The sequence below is a fragment of the Cnephaeus nilssonii genome, assembly GCF_951640355.1.
Source record: "Cnephaeus nilssonii genome assembly, chromosome: 13".
NCBI classification, from domain to species: Eukaryota; Metazoa; Chordata; class Mammalia; order Chiroptera; family Vespertilionidae; genus Cnephaeus; species Cnephaeus nilssonii.
The window spans coordinates 44,654,976-44,660,543 of NC_137084.1; the positions used below are offsets into that span (position 1 = coordinate 44,654,976).

The following is a 5,568-nucleotide window of genomic DNA, read 5'->3' on the forward strand; positions in this document are numbered from 1 at the left end:
TTCCTGTTGTGGGAGGGAAACATGAGATTTGAGGAAGAAAGTGACGTACGAAAGTCACTCAGATGGTCATCCGCAGAAGAGGCCTGGGACCCAGCTGAAGGTGCTCAGCTTAGTACTCAACTCCGTATCAACCCCATGACTCAGGGATTGGGGGGCAGATGACTAGGACCTTGGAGACAGCGAAGCCCCATTGTTCATGAATTCTAGGGCCAGGGTGTCTAGATTAAATCCTGGTTCTGCCTCTTACCAGCTGTGTAGCCTGGGGCAAGTCTCCTAACCTCTGCGTGCCTCAGCTTCCTGATTTGTAAACTGGGGGTTATAATGTGTAGTTGGGGAGACGGAAAAAATGGCAGCGGAATAGATAGACGGGTCCCGAGCCTTTTCCCAGAGAAGAAAGAAAGAACAGCTGAGGGTCGCACAGGGAGTGTTTGTTGGCGAGTTAAGGGACAGCTATACTCCAGGAGAAGGTGGGGGACTGCTGGATGGGGTTCCCCTGACCGGGAAGCCCCCACTGCTGGTGGGTTCCCTCCCGGAGCCACCGGCTCAGAAGCAGAGACCGCGCCATCTTGAAGGGGAAAGTGGATGTTATTGGAAGCCTGAAAATATAATGGGTAGTTGGGAATTGTTAACTGAGTTAATGCAAGTAAAATACTTGGAACAGTGCTTGACATATATGAATGTTGGTCCTAATATCGTATCCATTTTATAGTTGAAACTGAGGCTTAGAAAGGTGAACTAACTGCCCAACGCCACACAGTTGGCACAGCTCAGGCCTGCGTGACTCCAAAGACTGCATTGGTTTGCTTATGCGGAAGTGCCTTCTCTTGTGGTCATTTCTGGAAGATGGTTGGTGTTTTTAACTCAAGAGACAGGAGTACCCAACTTAAAGACTCTTAGAGGAGATTCTGTGGCCCTCTCGGCTCCCTGTCAGGGCCGAGCTCTGATTCTGACAGTGAGGCAGGATGGTAAGAAGCTAGGAAAATTCTTTCGAAAGTGCAATGAGGGAAATTGAGACAAAATAATTCAATAAAGCCCATCAATGTAAGTAATTTGCAGTCAGCTAGTGAATCACAAGGGCTGCCTTTCCTAACCAAGGACACTTAGTAGCAATGATTTTCACATTCTAGACCATGCAGGGGCAGGCCCATCTCCTCCCATCCCTCTCCAATGACACTCTGTAAAGATAAAACTAACCAGAAAAAATAAAATAAAAAGATAAAACTAACCAGAGAATGACCCTGACTCCTCTATACACTCATTTTGATGAATCAACATATTGAAGGACACACCTGAAAAACTAATATATTCCGTTATCACCCTCCCTGGAGACCTTCCCTAGGATGCCCTTCAGAAGAGAGATAAAAGCCTCAGGACAAAGGACCCAGCACAGGCTCTCTCTGGAGCACACCCACGCCTTTACTTGGGCACCAATTTTTTTACTTTCTTTTCCTAAACACTAAGGTTCCCCGCAAGACTTTCAAGCAGGGGAGCAATGGGCAGCAGCAGCTCATCCTGGGCTTATCCTCTGAACCTGTCTCCCAGGCCCCTTTTTCTCTGACTTTCCAGTGAGCTAAAAGCAGCCCCCCTTGGCTCACTTCTGCACTGTGACTTTCACTTTTCAGTGAATTCACGCAGCCCAGTGTGGCTCACTTCTTTCCTCTAACATCGCTAGAGCTCTCTCCTGTAGCTTCTATCCTCGGCCCTTTTTGTTTCACTGCCCCCAGCTGTAATAAACATACTCTCAAAATCACCTGGACTCGTGCTGTGAAATTTTTCCTACACAAAGGGAGGAACCCACACACTACAGGCCAGCCAAGGCAGGCCCACTCCAAGCCCAGTCCCTGTCTGGTAACACCACCACCAGGAAGCCTGTGTGCTAGAGAGATCCACTCCTGCCCTTGCCAGAGACCAGGCCTGCTCCGCATGGCGCACCTTGGGCCTGGGCTCTCCCCGCCCCTAGATAGACAGATCTATCTTCCATCCAGAGGAAAAAAGAAAAAAGCAGGCATTTACACAAGGGCGGAACCACTCGGATGGTGAGAAGATTATAGACATGAGTGCCAGGAACAGCTGGAGTGAACAAATCTAGGAATAGTGTGTGTGGAGTGGAGGGAGTAGTGTTTGGGGTGGAACACGGGAAGGAGAGAATTAAGCAAAATGCAAGCTGACAATGTTCCAACTAACAACACTGATGAAAACAAGTTAGCTTGTTCCAGCCACTCCGGAAAGAGAACAGAGGCAAGCTGGGGGTCTTGCACCAGCCCAGCCTGGGCCCGATGCCAGGCAGAATTCTCCCTGCCCGCGCACTTCTCACTGGTGGAGGGCCAGCCTGGCGGAGAAGCAGCTGCCTACACGCACTCTGCTTCCTACCTTCCCCATCTCAGGCTCACAGCCCCACCAGGAGAGGAAGTGACTCATCTTGCTGGATGAAGCATGCGGCAGGCTGCCCCAGCAGCTCTCCTAAACACCCCCGTCACAGCAATGAATCAGGCAGTAACGGCCTATGGATTTCTTTTTTTCTTTTGCTCACTGGCCAATAGATTGTTTTAATTCTCTCACTAGATCAGCGGTCAGCAAACTGCAGCTCGAGAGCCACATGCGGCTCGAGAGCCGCGGTTTGCCGCTCTGTTGACTAATGAGTTTGCTGACCACTGGGATAGGGGCTTAACACAAGGAACAACAGCCTGTAATTATTGGAATCGAGAGTCTATGAAACTCCAACTTTTCGTTTTTATGTGGGGTAAACTGTAACTCCAGCAAAACGGTGATACAGAAAGATTTTGTCACAAGGCTCAGTTTCCATTTAGTCACTGTTCCTCGCGGTCTCCATCGGGATAGATGCGTTTACGGGACTGGCTGGCCTGAGCCTGCTTTGCCAGCAGCTTCAGAACTGCAGTGCACTTGGCAGCCGCCCCTTTTCCTGCTGTGCCCAGATGCTCGGCACCACGTGCTTCTCCACCCATCGTGCCATGTGCTCTTGTTCCTTTCGACGCACCGTGTTCTGCACAGAGATGTGACAGTCCAGGCGATTCTTCGCCTCCTTGTACACTCGATGCAGCCGTTTCCGGTAAGTAACCTTTCCAGGCCATAGCACTGTTAGTCCTCTGGACATGAAAAAGGCAGTGGTGCTTTTGAGCACTGCCTGCTGTCACTTCTCCAGGTCAATTGCATCCTGGATGTTTTTAAAAAATATATATTTTACTGATTTTTTTTTTACAGAGAGGAAGGGAGACGGGTAGAGAGTTAGAAACATCGATGAGAGAGAAACATCAATCAATTGCCTTCTGCACACCCCCTACTGGGTATGTGCCTGCAACCAAGGTACATGCCCTTGACCGGAATCGAACCTGGGACCTTTCAGTCCGCAGGCTGACGCTCTATCCACTGAGTTAATCCGGTTAGGGCACATCCTGGATGTTTTTGATGGAAGCCTGTTTCTCAACGTCTATAGCAGTCGGGCGTTTTTTGCTCATTGAGTTTATCAGTAAATCCCCCAATCGAGGTGCCATATTTTTAAATCACACAGACAATCAACCCTATTGTTGATACGGCAGAGATGGTGTCTGGAGTAATCACATGTATTTCTTTGAGCAGAAAATATAGGCTCAGCCCAGTTCTGAGCACACTGGGTCCTGGTACACTGGTTTTAGGATAAAGGAACTGGAAGAATTCCTCAGGGATCAGCCCATGACAAGCCTTTCCTCCATATGTAGGAAGAGGTGGCACAGGGGCAAGACTTGGTGCCCAGTTGAAAGATCCTAGTTGCCTGAAATACCCTGGACAGAGGACGGCTGCATTCTTCAGAGAGGGCCTGCTGTGGTGGCAGCAGGAAGTCCCAGCCGAGACAACAAGGTCAGCGAGGGTCTGCTTGGTGGTCTTGGCGTCCCAGTGATGGGCGGGACTGGCCTTTGGATTTCTTTAGATAACCCATGTGTGCTGCTTCACTTCCTTTCCAGAGCAGTTTCCTGGGTGAAAAGGGTGAAGGGATTAAGCAAAAAACAAACAAACAAAAACTCATAGACCACAGTATGATGATGACCAGAGGGAAAGAGGGGTGGGGGAAGGTAAAAGACAGTACAGGGGGATAAATGGTGAAGGAAGGAGACTTGACTTAGGGTGGTAAACATACAATACAATATACAGATAATGTATTATGGATTTGTACACCTGAAACCTATATAATTCTATATAAATTCAATAAAAAAGTAAAAAAATAAAGTCTATTTTGTCTGTTAAAGATAAAGAGATAGAAAAAATTACAGTACTCATTGTTGAGCACCTACCTACCAGGCACTGTGCCAAGCATGTCCATTTTTTAGCCCCATCCTACAGGCGAGAAAACAGAGGCATAAAGAATGAAGTAACACATGGATATAGAGTTTCCGTTTGGGAAGACGAAGAATTTCTGGAGAGGGATGGCGGTGATGGTTGCACAACAATGTGGATGTACTTAATGCCACTGAACTGTATACTTAAAATGGTTAAAATGGCAAATTTGATGTTATGGGCATTTACCACAACAAAAATACCTATGGAGAATTAAGTAGCATAGCTCCCAAGTGGAGAAGCCAGGAGTTACACCCTCATGGTCCAGCCCCAAAGCCTTGTTCTTGACCACCCACTATTTCACCTCACTTGCAAGTGAAGACACTGAACTTGCAGAAGACAGTGACAGCGGGACAAGGGCCCTCTAGAGCAGGCTTAGAATGATGGGCTTATCCCGAGGGCCGGGGTCGGGGGCAGGGACAGGGTCTTAAGCAGGGAGGAGGAGTATGATTAGATTTAATGGCTGGAAAGTTTCTCCTGGTTCCCAAGAAGATGGGCTGGAAGGTAAGGCCAGAGGTGGAGAGGAGGCTGGGGCTTGGCCAGCCAGAGCTGCTGGTGGTGGGAGGAAGTGGGCCGGTTTGAGAGGCGTGTGAAGAGGAGTAGACTGTGTGGAGGGGAGGGAGAGTGAGGAGCAGGCAGTGATTGCTCTTCCTGGGCTGCTTCTGGCCTGTCCATGTCAGCCTCTTCTGACTGTAGTCCTTCCAGCCCCCTTTCCCTGATTGTCATCTTGCAGAAAAAGCCCGAGCACAAGTCTCTTCTCTGGCCCCCAGGGGGCAGTGTTGCAAAGTCTTCAGGAAATTGGGGCTCTTGCTCCAAACTACCTGCAGCCAGGGGCATATGCTTGCTCCTGGTCTTCTCTCCCAGCCTTCCCAGCATCCCCGCCCCCATGCCCTCTCTCCCAGGAGCTTAATTATTAATTACTGTAATCCCTCACGTCCCGAACGTGGCACTTTACAAACGCCAACCTCCCACGGTCCCTCCCAAAAGGCAGGGATGGAGCACAATGAGACGTTTCCTCTTAACCCCCCCCCCTCCCCCCGCACCGTGCCGCCACACACACATTTTATAATAAGGAAACTGAGGACCAGGCAGGAAGTGGAACCTGACCAATGCCAATGTGCTGGTGGCAGAGCCGGGGCTGGGGCCACAGGCCAGCGAGTCTGGACCTCTGAGAGGGACCACCCTGTAGCACCCACAGAACAATGGCTGCTAACAATGGCCTGCTAATACCCAACCTGCCCG

General features: G+C 49.7%; 1 pseudogene across 1 annotated transcript; it reads right to left on the minus strand.

Moving 5' to 3' along the window:
- Nucleotides 1-2,807: 2,807 nt before the first annotated feature.
- LOC307110141 (ATP synthase F(0) complex subunit B1, mitochondrial-like) lies at nt 2,808-4,325 on the minus strand (annotated as a pseudogene). The gene is made up of 3 exons: nt 4,288-4,325; nt 3,444-3,814; nt 2,808-3,201 (listed from the first exon to the last, which is right to left on the minus strand). The product of its transcript is annotated as an ATP synthase F(0) complex subunit B1, mitochondrial-like (transcript).
- Nucleotides 4,326-5,568: the final 1,243 nt, after the last annotated feature.